Raw genomic sequence first — 16,327 nt, 5'->3', positions numbered from 1 at the left:
AGAATATTAATATTGTTTTGTATAAGGGCCTTTACCTGCCATCTAAAATATGAGATAGCTCCAAGTATAGTAATAGGATTGGAAAAGCCAAATTTTCTGCCCAGGCTACCATTGACTCCAGCAAAATCAGAAGTGGGAGACTTAGCAAGAATGTTAGTTAAGGAAAAAATTTCTAGTATCCCAGGCCTCTTCCACAAACTTCCATGTAAACAGTCATTGTCCAAGAAGGGAATGAATTAGCTCCTGTTGAGAATAAGCAGTCCAGGGAGCATAGATACAAGAACAAAAAACAGAAAAAAAACAAAAATCCAGCTCAGGACTAAAGTGATTGGCAGTGCACTGTGGCTGTATTATTAATGTTCTAAGACAGAAAGTACCACAAACTTGGATGGCTTAAAACAAATTTATGGTCTCAACGGCCCTGGAGGCTAGAAGTAAATCAGGATGTTAGCCGTGTTGGTTCCTTCTGAAAGCACAGAAGGAAAATGTGTTCCATGACTTCTTTATAGCTTCTGGCAGTTGTCAATTATTTTGTTCTTTGGCTTGTAAATGTATCACTTTAATCTGCCATCATTCACATCGCATTCTCTCTGTGTGTCTGTCTTCTCCCCTCTTATGAGGAGATCAGTAATAATGAATTTAAGGCCCACACTCTTATAACCTCATCTTAACTAATTATATCCGCAATGGCCCTAATTTGTACCACATCCTGAGATACTAAGAGTTAGGACTTCAACATATTTTTTATGAGGACATAATTAAAGCCAAATAGTAGCCATAGTCAATCTCTAGAAGACAGGAAACTCAAGGGTGATTTTCAGATTTAAACACTGATTGTTCATCTCTGTTTACTACCCAGTGGTACAGAATGAATAAAAGTAGATTAAAAGTATACCAAGAGTTTAAGTTTTAGTAGTATTAGAGAAATCTCACCCTTTACAAACGAGAGTTGCCTCAAACCTGAAAATAATCATCAGGCTCCAGAACTTGAGGTTAAACAAAGTACATTAATAAAGAATTACATTATTCATCTCAGATATGGTTGTGGAAAACCATTGCGTTAATTCAACAGATCGCATTATTAAGACAGACCCATTAAAATCATAGGTCTTACCTTCTATCAAACTTTACTAATAATTCAAAGGATACAAACGAACACCATATAGAGGCAAAATCCATATATTTCAGGTTATCCTATAATAAAAGTAGATGGATCAAAAATACCCTATTTTTGTAGATAAGGAATCCCTAGGTGCAAGAAGATCTAGTGAAAGTCATTCTTATCTTAATAACCCCACTAGGAAAGAAGTGGTTTATTTCCTTCAAACATTTTCCTTCATAACAATGTCCTCAATCATTTTCCTCATAACAATGAAAGATCTTTCTGGAGAGCAGAGCTAGGACTACCACCAGACTTGTTGACCAAGACATTTCCCTTCTAGATTGAGGTGCCTTTACCTTCTCTGTCATACAAGACATGAGCACGTACCAAGCAATTGCTATATGTTGTATCCCTTCCCCAGTGGCAGGTTAGCAAGGAAATGTGTATTGGGTGTTTTGGTATTTATTAAGCTGCTATTTAATTAGCATTAGTTCTCTGGGCCAAGAGGAATTAGAGCTGGGTCTGAGAAGACTGTGCACTGAGAAGATATTTTGGACTTAAAGTTATATGCACTAAGCGAATGAGACTGAATGTGACTGCTCTGGGAAAGAAGAGGATGTGTTTTCCTGTGGGACACAGCATAAGTTTATTATGTAAAATGATTGGATGAGAAGATGGGGTAGACAACATTTCCTATGTTGTCTATTTGCTGTCAAACATCACACTATTTCTGGTACCACCACTTGGAGATTCAGTCAGGGATGATCTGGATGGAAACTCAGAGAAATAAGCATGTTCATTCCCGTGGCTATGGCCATCTGTAGCCAAGTTCAGGAGTTTGTATGTGGCACAATCAGAATTAGTAACTTCCCAGATGAACCAATAGAATCCAATAGAATCTAGTCCAAGTGACAGCATTTGGTCCCCAATTAAGATGCAGTAGAAGCCAAAAAATGGATTTTTATTTTAATGTTTTTATTAGGGATGCCTGGGTGGTTCAGCGGTTGAGTGCCTGCCTTTGGTTCAGGACATGATTCTGGAGTCCTGGGATTGAGTCCTGCATGGGGCTCCCTGCAGGGAGCCTGTCTCTTTCTCTGCATATGTCTCTGCCTCTGTCTGTGTGTCTTTCATGAATAAATAATCTTAAAAAAATAAAAGGTTTTTGTTGAAGTATAGTTGACAATGCTGCACTAGTTTCGAGTGTACAACATAGTGATTCAACAAGTCTATACATTATGCTATGCTCACCACAAGTGTAGCTGCCATTTGTCACTGTACAATGCTATTACAGTACAATTGACTACATTTCCCATGCTGTACTTTTTATCCCTGTGACTTATTCCCTAACTGGAAACCAGTATCTCTCACTCCTGTTTTCCCATAAAATAATTGATATTTTAGATACATGAAGCATTTATTTTCCTTTTGTCCTTAAACCCTTTGGGATGGAGTTTACTTTCACATGAAATTGGAAAAAAAACACCTACTGGCACATAATTTTTAAACATTTTAAGTGTCCAATGCTTTATAATCCAAGAAAACCTTTTTTTGAAACAGCATATTGTTTTTCTGGAGTTAGTCTGACATTAATGAAAGACAGATGGGAACTGATAAAATTGCACAACAGGAGGGAATACCAGGAATTTTTTTCACATTTTCTAGGTTTTATATCCTCTTTCAAAAAATCTGCAAGAAATAAAATCAGCCTAATTAATGTGCTTTTAAAAATCCTACATGATCCTTCTGGCTTAACTCCTACCTCTCTCATCCTCACCCATTTCACTCCATCTCAATCAGCCTCCTTGCTGAGCTCCCACCTCAGGGCCTTTGTACATCCCATTCTCTGCCTAGAACACTCTTCTTTTAGGTAACCATATGGTTCCTGAACTCATTTAGATTTCTTCTCAAAATTGAACACCAAATTCAATCAAAATGCATAAGGGTAAAGAGGTGAGAATGAGCTAACAATTGATTATAGGTCAGAACATTGATAATAAATGGAAAATCAGTACTTGAAAAAGAATTATTAAAAATTTAAAAGGAACTAAATTAATTACTATGGAGGTCATTTCTTCAAGTCCATTGTTTGTTTTAAAATATTTTATTTTATTGATTTATTCATGAGAGAGAGAGAAAGGCAGAGACACAGGCAGAGGGAGAAGCAGGCTCCACGCAGGGAGCCCTACCTGGGACTCGATCCCAGGACTCCAGGATCACGACCTGAGCTGAAGGCAGCGCTAAACCACATAGGCTGCCCAAGTCCATTGTTTAGGGAATTGCCATCCTAGAATGGATGTACCTGGTGTCAGCACATCAAGGGTAACTGAGGCAGGTTGTGGAGATCCCAGGGAGCGGAGTAAATGGTATGATTCCATTAAATATGTTCTTTTAATAGTTCTCCCTCTGTGTGGTGCTTTCTTCTTTTTGATCTATTTTCTTTTGATAATTATTTTTCTTTAGTTATCTCCCTTTGTAGATGGTTTGTGTATGGGATCACATCTAGCAGCACTCCTCTGAAGGCCTTTGAAAATCTCAAATAATAGACTATAACCCAGGTGTAGCTCAGAGAATAGAGTCTGTGAGGTAGACAATATTTTACTTGTTACTTTAATGCATAATTGCCATAATAAAACATTGAAATGTAGCCTGAATTTCTGTGCAGGGGGTAGGAAAGGAGCAGGCAATCTCTCTTCATGTCTTCAATAGAAAAAGACAAAGAAGCCCTTGAGATTCACACATAATTCAGGGCTAGGATGTGAAAGGGGCAACAGAGGTAGTCCTTAACATATGCAGACACATTTTAAAGATAGATTTTTTTTTTTTTTTTTTTTTTTTTTTTGCCTTTTGCAGTCACCACTGCCCCTGGTATGAATTGGATCAAGGATGTACAGGAGCCAAAAAGAACTTTAACAAGATTAGCAAGAAGGAACTCCAGTACCTTTGCGGTGACTTGACAAATTTACCAGTTTGGTGAAAGTAGAGAAGTTGAGTCAATCAAGCCGCAGTTATTGAGTGGAGGGATATTTAGTCATTCAGAACCTGTTCTATTTTGCAGTCTCAGAAGACCTAGTATAGGATGACTATGCTGTTGCTAACCTTAGGAACTATGCTACTAGTGGCCTCATGGGTGGCTTAGTTGGTTAAGGGTCTGCCTTTGGCTCAGGTGGTGATCCCACGGTCCTGGGATGGAGTCCTGATCAGCGGGAAGTCTGCTTTTCACTCTCCCTCTGGCCCTGTCCTACCAACTAGTGCTCTCTTTCTCTCTCAAATAAAACCTTAAAAAAATAAAACTGTGCTACACGTGTTTCCTCATGTTCTTGTAAACCCCATCATTGAAGGCACTTTAGCATTTGTGCATGTGAGCATACATGAGACCCTAAATGGCCTACAGGGTACTAGTATTGAAATGTATTTAGTAACAATTTGTAATGGACCAGGGGTCTTTTAAGGTTACATACTTCTGAAACCTGGGTGGTCAGATGGAATTTAAATAATTGTTTCTATCCATATTCCCTAATTTTTTTTATTCAGGAAGCTATTTTCTAAATATATTTAAATTAAGAAAATATTTATTTATACTAATAATTACCATTTACTGCCAGAAGTTATTCTAGGAGTCTAGGTACATTTTCTCATGTGATCCTCACATGAGACCAAATTTTAATTTTCATTTTAAAAAATGATAAAATTAGGGGATTCCTGGGTGGCTCAGCAGTTTGGTGCCTGCCTGTGGCCCGGGGCGCGATCCTGGAGTCCCGGGATCGAGTCCCATGTCGGGCTCCTGGCATGGAGCCTGCTTCTCCCTCCTCCTGTGTCTCTGCCTTTCTCTCTCTCTCTCTCTCTCTCTCTCTCTCTCTCTCATGAAAAAATAAATAAAATCTTTAAAAAAATGATAAAATTAAGTTTTAGAGAGGTTAGGTAAAATACCCAAGGAAACACTTAGTGGAAAATTTAGGATTTAAACTCATATGTATCTGACTTTGAAATCTGTTCATTCTACTAAGCTGTTCTGAATTACATATTGCCAATTTATTCATGAGCCTTCGTTTTTTAAAACAAATTTATTTGCATAATATCTGTCATATATTGAGCACAGACTACATGCTTCATATTGTGGGGAGCTAATGTTCTTATCAGATTTACTTAATAATGTAGAAACAGACATGTAAATGATATTGTAATAATATCTGGAAGAGTACCTATATTTACACAAGGAGCACATGTATTGATCCCAGGAGGCTCATGCTTTGAGAGACATGCGGATATTGACCCTTACCAAGGAAGAGCAGATTCAAGTAACTCATTAGATATTCACTCTCACATGTCCATTGGAAGGAATGACAGATAGCAGGGCATGTATTTTTACACAATTTCTTTTATTTTCCTCCAGCATGCAATTTAATTCAGGTAGTTTCAGTGTGACTAGGATAGAATTCCAGTGTACCACAAACATGCAACAATATGTGTTGAATGTACCCCTTGCATTGAAGACCTGCTTTTCAGCACAGTGTCCACAGCACTCTTGTACGATGGAGTATGAACTGCTCTTTATACACTATGTCATTTAATCCTCAGAACGTCCCTATTATGTGAGTAGGATTAGTTCCATTTATAGGTGAAAGACACATGGTGCAGAGAAGTGGCACTTGCCCAAATATGCATCCATACAGCAAACCATTTTTATAAAAGTAGCAGGTTTGATATAAGTAGTCTATGAATCAGCTGAGTGTCTTCTCTAGTTATGAGTTCCTTGGTATAGTGATTGTGGTAGGCTGAATGAGGGACTTCAAAAGACATCCATATCCTAATCTTGGTAGGCTGAAGTTGAGGGCCTTCAAATCTATGGTAGGCCATCAAAAGATGTCTATATCCTAATCTTAGAAATTTTTAAATATGTTACCTTATTTGGTAAAGGACTCTTACAGATGGATTAAATTAAGGATCTTTAGGTAGAAATTTATCCTAGATTATCTGGGTGGACCCAATGTAATTAGAAGGGCCTTTACAAGAGGGAGACAGGAATGTCAGAAACAGAAAGGAGATTTGCAATGGAAGCAGAGGTTGTGATGTGCTATAGAATGGGAGAATGAGCCATCTCTGGGCAGATCAACCTCTGAAACACTTTGATAATGGGAATTTAAGAGTGCAAGACTTTATAAACTTTCTTTTTTTGCCTTTTCATTTCTTGATTCCTGTCTCTTGTTGCAGGATCTAATATGTTAGATGTTCTTGGATAACATCCTAAAATGATGTTTTTCTTCATAGCCAAGTTTTTTTTTTTTTTTTTAAGATTTTATTTATTTATTCATAGAGATGCAGGGAGAGAAAGACAGGCAGAGACACAAGGAGGCTCCATGCAGAGAGCCTGACGTGGGACTTTATCCAAGGTCTCCAGATCACGCCCTGGGCTGCAGGCGGCGCTAAACCTGCTGCGCCACCAGGGCCGCCCTTCATAGCCAAGTTCTATATGAACTCATGTTGATAAATTAAAACACCTTTTAGTCATTAGCTATTTTAACATAAATAAGGTTGGATTATCATGGTTCATTTTAATGAGTCAGTAGATAAAATCACAACTCAGTTTGTTCTAGTGACTGAATAAGCAATGTTTCTTGACTAATGCTGTATTAGGTTACCAGCTTATACTAATGAGCAATTTTAAGAATAAGAAATTTTGGAAGTTATTTGGCTGGGGTTTTTAAAAACAAGATGTCATGCTAGGACTTGTTAAAAGTTCCTCCATGACAAATTCAAAGATACACAATATTATTAACTGTGTCTTGACAGCTCATTTTCTTCTTTTATAAACAGTCAAAAAAGCAGCTCTGGTTTATTTAATTCCAAGAAAAGAAGAATTGGAACCATTTAGCCTGCTTAATATCAAAACCTACCTGACCCAGAGAACAATCAGGAGGAATTTTACAGAACACTTTTAGTTACATCATCTCATATGCAAACTCTGACTGCAAATGAAATAGAATTTTTAAAGCCCTAATGCAAATTTCATAGGGTTCATTTTTTTCTATTATTTTTCCCCTTAGTGCTCTTTCTCTTATTTCTTTTTCTTCTTCCACCCTTTAGACGTTTCCAGGGATTAATTACTTGTACTTTGCTCCTTTCCCTTAAAATTTATCTTTTTCAGAAGTTACTCCATTCTCATGTTATGAATTTACAATTTTGTATGGATTGATTGCTAAATGTTTAAGTTCCAAACTCTTGGTGATTGTATGTAGATCAATCATGCTCATAGCAAATGCTAAACAGTTGTCTTTCTTTCCAGAAAATGATACCTCTCAAAAATATATTCATGCACTCATGCTCCATTATTATCATTACCTATGTGTCTCTGAAGTGGATGTTTTACCAGGCCTCTAGTCTTCATAAAAGTGATCAAGCTCAGGTCACGTCTTGAACCACTCACCGTGCCTGTCTAAACTCTTCTTTGTTTCACTTCAGCTATTTTCTTAGGACCCTGAAGAATTGGGCCACTTGGCAGGTAAATTTTGAGTAGGGATCAGTAATGTGAGAAGATAATGAGAATTCAATGATTTTAGAAGATTGTTCTGGGTATAGTGTAGACAGTGGGTTGGAATATAACCTAAAAGATGAGTGTAAGTCTTCAGTAAAGTTAGGGAAGAGGGAGGAAAAGAAAATGTGGGTCATAATTACATGTTAGGATCTCATAATGACTGTGTTATCTCTTCCAGAGAACAATCATATTTAAAATGACCCAAAACTGAAGCAAAAGAAGGAGGAAGAAAGGAAAATATTTAACACTGGCATGTACTCAACTTGGTGTGTAGTATTCAATAAATATTTTCTGGTTAGATTAATAGCTGACAGGTGAGAGAAATGGTGAAAATTGAAATTATCTTAAAGGGCTCGTAGGAGGCATATTTTTTCTCTGAAAGTGGCTTTCTCAGCACATCTCCATTTGCATTGTGCACCTGGCAACTTGACTTATTTTTGGATATGGCTGCCCATCCCTTATCTTCCATGACTAATCACATCTTACTCCTCCTGTCAGTCTTTCAGGTCATTTTAATATGTGCACTCCTTGATAACTGTCATGTAGTAATTCTACATAGTTTCACTGGTACTTCTCATGACTCCCCAAGAGTATTTCGACGCAGTGTCAAAGACTGGATTTTCTGAAATGTCTCATGGTAGCTAACAGAATGTTCTGCACAGTGGAAATCTAAACATGCTTGGTGCCTTATCCTGGAGTACTAATCAAATATCATGCTATTATAGAAAATATCAGAATATTCTTTGTTATAGGGGATTCATTTTGAGTATGGTAAGTTGTTTTCTATTCTGTTTTTATATTTAATTCACAACATTTCTCACTTTAGAGGAAAATTGCCTTTAATTTCCAGGAAGCAAACATTTCCAGAAGATGAATCATTTTTTCCTTTGTTTCCCATTATCTCATCTCATCTCATGATGTAAATTTCCAGATGTTGATGTATTTTCTTCAACTTCTGTTTGTGAATCTTTGTATTTGGTTGTATTCATACACAAAAGTCTTAAAATTGAAATATATGTAGTACATATCACAAACAGCTTTGTAAGTCACTTCTTAAAGCCTTGCTAAGAATATTTGATCATTTGGGACTTAGCTATGACTAGTATAAACTCTGAAACTTAGAAAAAATTAATTTGGCAACTCCTTTGTGACAAGAGATATTGCATATTATTTTCTAAATTTACATAAGATTAATTCTTTGATATTATGAAAGCATTTTTAATATTTTCCAGTTTTATTGAGATTTAATTGAGATGTAACATTGTATTAGTTTAAGGTATACAACAAAATAATTTAAGTAAATGTTATGAAAGATTATCACAATAAGTTTAGTTAATATCCATTATTTCATCATTACAAAGTTTTTTTCCTGTGATGAGAACTTTTAAGATCTACTCTCTTAGCAACTTTCAGATATATACAGTACAGTATTGTTAACTATTGTCAGAATGCTATACATTTCATCCCCAGAACTTGTTTGTCTTATAAATAGAAATTTCTTTTGAATCTTAGAATCTAACTGTCATGAAGATAGCTGTTTGCCTTCTTGTGAGCAAAAACTTGGTATACAAACTTATTGACTCCTAGAGCCAATGAAATATTGTCATATGAAATATTGAAAATTTTGAAATATTGAAAAATGTTAATTACTTATTCCCTCTGTGATAGAAAATATTTTCATCAAGATAATTTTTATTTTAACACAGTTGAAATGCTAAAGAAATGCTTAGATTATAAAATTTATTGAAGTTTGTGTTAGTTTTCTATGGCTAGCATAACAAATCACTGCCAACTTAATGACATAAAACAACAGAAATTTATTATCTCAGTTTATGGTCAGAAGTCAGACACATAATCTCACTGGGCTAGAATCAAGCTATTGACCAGGACTCTGTTCTTTTCTTGAGGTTCTAGGGAAGAATTTGTTTCTTTGCCTTTTCCAGATTTTAGAGGTCACCTGCCTTCTTTGTCTTGTGTTCCCATCTTCCATCTCCAAAGCATCAAGAAAATAGTAAATTCAGCCTCACAGCAGATCCTTTCCTTGAAGTGTTTAAAGGCTCTCTTATCTGTAACTGCCTTTTAATCATTTCCTCCTTGCAAATAACTGAGAAGACAAAGTACATTATTAAAGATAATGAGGTGGAAAATCTGGAATAAACAAAAGATCATTTCTCTATGCCCAGAGGAAATTTTCAGGGTATAAATGTGGCTATTAATTGAAGGTGTTAAAAGAATAAGAATGCATGGATCAAAATGTGTTTTTATGCACATGCCGTATTGTGCATGTACAAAGCTCCTCTCTTTTCCTCCCACTAAAATTTTCAATATAAATTATTTGAAAAATTATTCCAATGGTGATTCTCTCTATTGTGTGCTCTGCTTAAAATGGGGGGAACAAAACCTTTAAGTGAGAGAATTACTTTGGTAACTGCATGATGACATCATCATCATCAGAGAAACAGAGAGAGAGGAGGAGGGAGAAAGAGAAGAAGGTAGGTAGATATATCAGAGGCTGAGTTAAGGGGAATTTGGCTTGAAAAATGATTGAAACAAGTTTTAAAATTTATAATTTTGCTGTTCAAGTTTCAGATTTAGAATTTAAACCTTTTTTACTTTAACAGTGCACATACATTGTTCCAGGTTTTCTTTGCTGAGTTTGAGATCCTTGAGCACCTCAAACAAATAACAAAACATGATACTGTATGTTTGATCCCTGGTCATTGTCTCTGGTAGAGGTTTGCCTGTGGTTCTAAAGACAGACTTATGCCAAGAGCCCAAAGAAGACCAAAGAGATGGAGAGAATAGAGTCTGGAAGAAACCAGGTGAAGTTTCCAGTTCATAACCTCAACACTTTGTGACATTCAGAAGTTTAGCTCAGCAGTAAATTTTGCTCTTGTTTCTCCTGGCATAGATCTAACCCTTTCAACACCCCCAGGAGAGCTCAGTGGATAACTGAGCAACCATCACTAGTACAAATGTCTTTACAATGTGGAAGGCAGGTAGAGTAAAATAGGAATAGGTATCTTCAAAGATGAAACATTAGATTGTGGTCCTTCTTTATGTTTCTGGCTTCATCCCTCTTCGGACAGTTCCTCTTAAAATTGCTCACTCATACTATATACCATATAATACACTCATACTCCATAGGATATATTTTTACTATGTGTACTATACACATCCCATATAAAAATGGTAAAAGTAATGGTGTTATAAAATGTAGAATGCCTCAGGAGCACAAAATATTATGCTGGATAGCCAAATTTAATGTAATAATTACCATAGAGCACCATGTTTGTGTGAGGTATTAGAGTAAGCGCTTACTATTCCCCACTTCAATCTTCATGAAAACCTTATCTTAAGCATTAGTTGTCCTCACTTTACAAAGGAAGAAACCAAAGCAACTTTTTCTAAGTCACACAGCTAATAAGTGGCCGAGTCCAAATTGAATCCAGGTTTAATTAACTCTGAAATCTTTTCTTTTACCCATTAGTCAGTGTGGGACTATCTAATAATTAAACTTCCCATGCCACATTATTTCTTCCAAGGTTCATTTCCAGGTCAACTGGAACACTTTCTCTAAGTTCTAATTTTTTGTCACTATAGTCTTTCAGTTTACTCTTTGGTCTATACTGAACTATTAGTTTAAAATCATTTGATATGAGCAAACTTCTAGGGTTTTTTTCCTGAGGAAAAGAGAGAGAAGAAAACTTTTAGTTAAATATTATAGATGAATTCACACTTGCCCTTTTTTTCTTTCAACATGTGTAAACGAGTAACAATGTATAAAATAGAAGGGGCAAAAGAGATGAGAGATGATAGTATATATAAGATGTCAACAAATTTTTGAAGAGGGAAAACTGATGGATGACTAGATAACTGATTTAAGCAAAGAAGAAAAAGTGGAAATCCAAGTTTTTGTAGAGAGAGATGTTAATGACACAAGAGGAGAAGTGTCAGAGAACCATAAAGATTTAAGAATCAGAGGCATTAGGTACCCAGAAGGTAGAAATATTTTTTGAAAATCTGTTTAAGAAGCAGTTAGGCAGGGCCCACTGGGTGGCTCAGTCAGTTAGGGATCTGACTCTTGATTTTGGCTCAGGTCATGATCTTAGGGTGGTGAGATGGAGCCTGCATCAGTCTTCATGCTGAGTGTGGAGCCTGCTTAAGATTCTCTCCCTCTGCTGCCCCTAACACCTCTCTCTCTCTCTCTCTCTCTCTCTCTCTCTCACACACACACACACACACACACACACGCACAAAGCAGTTAGGCATCTTAATTCCATCCTTACCTTTTGCTAGTATCTACCTTCCTGTATCCTGGTAATAAAAAGGAAATTTGTTCTCTGGAGAAATTGACTCAGAGTGGCACTAAACTTAGAGACATATACTGAAGACTTGATTAATTGAAAGTATATGGAGTGAACTAGGAGACCCCAACCCTCTTGCCATATTCAGCTCTGAGAATACTGAAAGCTAAGTCTATTCCATCCATCAAATGCATTCCTTAGTAAAAGATTGGAGCAGTGCTTCCTGGAGAAACAAACCAGTCTAAAAGGAAAATTCTACAAATTCTGTAATTCAGAGGTTCTAAAGTAAACATCTGTGTCTCCATCTATAAATTTATTTTTTATTGATGTTCAGTTTGCCAACATACAGAATAACACCCAGTGCTCATCCCGTCAAGTGCCCCCCTCAGTGCCCGTCACCCAGTCACCCCCACCCCCCCGCCCACCTGCCTTTCTACCACCCCTTGTTAGTTTCCCAGAGTTAGGAGTCTCTCATGTTCTGTCTCCCTTTCTGATATTTCCCACTCATTTTTTCTCCTTTCCCCTTTATTCCCTTTCACTATTTTTTATATTCCCCAAATGAATGAGACCATATAATGTTTGTCCTTCTCCGATTGACTTATTTCACTCAGCATAATACCCTCCAGTTCCATCCACATCGAAGCAAATGGTGGGTATTTGTCGTTTCTAATGGCTGAGTAATATTCCATTGTATACATAGACCACAGCTTCTTTATACATTCATCTTTCTATGGACACCAAGGCTCCTTCCACAGTTTGGCTATTGTGGACATTGCTGCTATAAACATCGGGATGCAGGTCCCCTGCATTTCACTGTATCTGTGTCTTTGGGGTCTAGTCTCCGCAGAGTTTTAACCCCCCAGTCCACACATCTCACCTCTGAACATGCAGTATCCAGTCAGTATTTTAGTGCCCCATTCTTACATATGAGTGAAGAGCTAAGAAGGAGGAAGGCGCATGGTTTTCCATGACCCTTTAGTACGTACATATAATGTTCATGTATTTCAAAATGTGGTCATGCATAGCATTTATTTTACCAAAATCTCAAAGAAAACAAAATACCATCAAGCGTACCTGCTTTAGAGATTGGTTGCCTGCCTGAAAGTTGATTACCTGTCTCATTCTCTACTATCCTTCAAAGATTACTTCCTGTACCTTCCCCCTCACTACTACCCATTGTCACGTTGACTCTCCTTGCTTGGTGAGTACAATAAATGTTTACTACATTAAATTTCACCTACAAACCATATATATTTCTTTTCAGAGTGTTATAGTTTAGTTATATAAACAATAATTTGCTCAACTGATGTATTTTTCTGTGAAAATCATTTGGGTATTTTGCAGGGGGAAAGAAATACATCATAATTTTTCCCTTTAAAATTAATGGAACTATTTTTTTTTCTTTTAACAAGTTTTTAATTAGCAACAGTGTTCTCAGAAATAAACTAAAATTGTTAGTTGAGGAATAAGTATAATAAAGGCATTTTCGGGTACCCAACTTCTTACTTTAACATTCTTAGGTAAGTAGGTATTACCTCCATTTTTTGAATGAGGAAGTTATGACTCAAAGAGGCTCTGGTATGGAATTGAAGTCTTCTTTTCTCAGATACACTCCAGGGACTGTGCTGTTCCTTTTATATACTGGAAAGACCCCTTTGATCTCCTGGAAATACTATCTTTTTTCCCTCTGCTAACCTTCACAGCTTCACCATCATTAGTATGCCCATGGATCTAAAAATACTTCAAAATTCTGAAGGTAACCTGATCAAGTATACTAGCTATAGTTTACAGATACTGACAAAAGCTAAGTATCAAGGATTGTTACTGATAAAACATAAACAGAGTTATCCAAAAAGATGAAGTCCCAGTTAGGCAGCATGGTGTTGGGTCAAGGTTCTAGGGAAAGGCTTGTTTGTATAAGCTGGAAGAGGAGTTTATAGTTAGTTTGATAAGCCTGAAATTTGTTTGTTGTTGTTTTTTTTAAGATTTTATTTATTTATTCATGAGAGACACACAGAGAGAGAGGCAGAGAGGGAGACAGGCAGAGACACAGGCAGAGGGAGAAGCAGGCTCTATACAGGGAGCCCAACGTGAGACTCGATCCTGGGACTCAAGGATCACTCCCTGGGCTAAAGGCAGGCGCTAAACCACTGAGCCACCCGGGGATCCCCAGTAAGCCTGAAATTTGTATGATGCTCAAGATTCCACAGCAAGGAAGTAGATACAGTAATTGATGTCTTTATTGTTGCCATGGCAATATGTGAACGTAACCTCTTCCCCTTTATTTCCTCTCCCCAGTCACCATATATTCAAGGCTGTGGCATATGAAAGAACTTTCACTGCAGATCTGGGAGTAAAGGGAGAAAAGCCATTAACTAACATTTAAATTATGCAATATTAAGTTAAAGAAGGCCCTGTTTTTAAAAATCTTGGCAGCTACACCACCCCATAAAACTTCTCAATGTGCTCCCCTTACCTGTGATAACCTGGACTCTTAATATTTTCCTGGCTCCTTTTCCTTCTTTCTTTCTCTTCACCTATTTTTCCTCACCTCTCCCAGTAGGACTGTGCCATTCACTCTTTCCTATTTCAGTTTCTTCTCATTCTATCATATAGAGCAATTTAGCTTGCTTCAGATTTTCCTAAATCCAGCACTCCCCAGCAGTATCCAGAGACCACAGGGATGCCACTGGGAAAGGGGCACCAATGCTAGCAAGTCTCCACACTCCTTTGATCATATATCACTAAGAGCAAAAAGATTTTTCATGCACTCCCAATATATAGCAATTCATTTGTAAATTATATATACACACTACTGTCAATTCATATTTTGAATCTGAGTTTTACTTCATTCTACATGAAAGCAGCATGATAAGTAGAAGTAAATGAGTATTTTCTTCCCATTCCCCCAATGGATTGCTTTGCACAACTACTGGAATGTGATCATCTCATTTTCCTGATCTACCATAATTTTATCAACAGAAAGGACCAGGAAGGACCTAGGATTATCTTTCCTTTAACAAAAAAACAAAATGCCCTTTCACAAAAAGAATATATTTCTTTAATCTAGAAAAATAATAGTTGAGGCAAATGGTAAATAATTTGTAGGAAAGAATATAAGAAAAAGTATTTTTCTTTTGATACTTACTGGAATGATACTCTTAGCAAGAAGGTTTATTTTCTTGAAAATTCTCAGGGGATCAACACACTATGAAAGGGAAATAAAATTTTATTTTCACTAACAAGGAAACATTGATTTTTGCCAGGATTGGTTAGCTTGATAATTACAAATTTCAAAAGATAATTCTGTTTCTCATCATAAATAATGAGAAACATTATAACATAACATAATGTAAAAATAGTTGGCTATGAAAGATATTGTTCCAGTTATCCTCAAAAATATTTTTTTTAAGGATACACAGTTCCATTTTGTTCTCCACAAAGATATCTAAACATGAATCTGGGTTAGAGTCTATTTGAAACCAAATAAGGCTTAATTCTCTAAAAATTCTGATCCTTAAGATACTGATTGCAAAGAAAAAATAACTATAACACAAGCCCTTGCAATTTGGAATATAATAAACATCACCTTTCTATATATCACTAGTAATTTAGTTTTAAAATCTGTAGATGTTAGAACGGTAGATAAATCCAAATAACCTATCAATTCATTCAATTAGTTTGCTTCAAAATTTATCTTACCCTCACCAATTGCTTGTTTTGAGTTCATTAATTCATCTTGTTAATTTTATATGGACACAATCAGAATCTTCAACAGATAATCTGAGGCAAAAGCTTATTCTGAAACCACAGGACAAAAATCGTAGAGATTATTTTTAGCAAGAGCACATCCTCAACATATTGGGGACAGTCATGTCTTATCTTTGTTAAATAATTACATTAAATATCAAATAATATTTTTTAAAACAAGTCACTATTTCCCACTGTCTTCAAAAACTACATAAAGATATTGAAAACTTCTTATGGACTCTCAACAGATAAAGAGCTTATTTTCAAGTAAAATAATTACTTGACAAAAAGCTGAAATCAGAATATTTTCCCAAGCCTAACCACATTAAAGAAAAAAGTCTCTTGCAATCAATGTATGTCTTTTCACCACACATATGCTTTAGTCAAATTATATCTGTAAAATATATTTTTAAATAATGACTTTAAAACAAAAAGTTTTTTAAATGTGCCACAATGATATTCATGGTAAATACAAGAAAAGATTTGGTTAATATCCTAGCCAACTTAATGTAAATCAGTATTTTCTCAACCTTGATTATCAACTAGAATTCCCTGGGGAGCTTTTTAAAAAATACTAATGTCCAAAACCCATTTTAGAGCAATTAAATCATAATCTCTGAGGGTGGTTCCTGGACTTTG

General features: G+C 36.1%; 1 protein-coding gene across 5 annotated transcripts in view; it reads left to right on the top strand.

The window, feature by feature from the left end:
- The window catches only part of TMTC3 (transmembrane O-mannosyltransferase targeting cadherins 3), an 86,576-nt gene that overhangs the window by 61,927 nt on the left and 8,322 nt on the right, over positions 1–16,327 (top strand). For 2 of the 5 annotated variants that reach the window (XR_005985242.1, XR_005985241.1), the window contains exon 15: positions 7,383–7,897. The exons of 1 other annotated variant lie outside the window; for it this stretch is intronic. The gene's annotated coding sequence lies outside the window, so the exon portion shown is untranslated. Of the gene's footprint in view, positions 1–7,382; positions 8,678–16,327 lie in introns of those variants that run through there. 2 more of the 5 variants (XR_005985243.1, XR_005985240.1) reach the window with 2 other exon arrangements.

Source organism: Vulpes lagopus, chromosome 23, assembly GCF_018345385.1.
Source record: "Vulpes lagopus strain Blue_001 chromosome 23, ASM1834538v1, whole genome shotgun sequence".
Classification (NCBI taxonomy): Eukaryota; Metazoa; Chordata; class Mammalia; order Carnivora; family Canidae; genus Vulpes; species Vulpes lagopus.
Note: the sequence above shows the minus strand (reverse complement) of the source record. Positions and strands in the feature narration are given on the sequence as shown.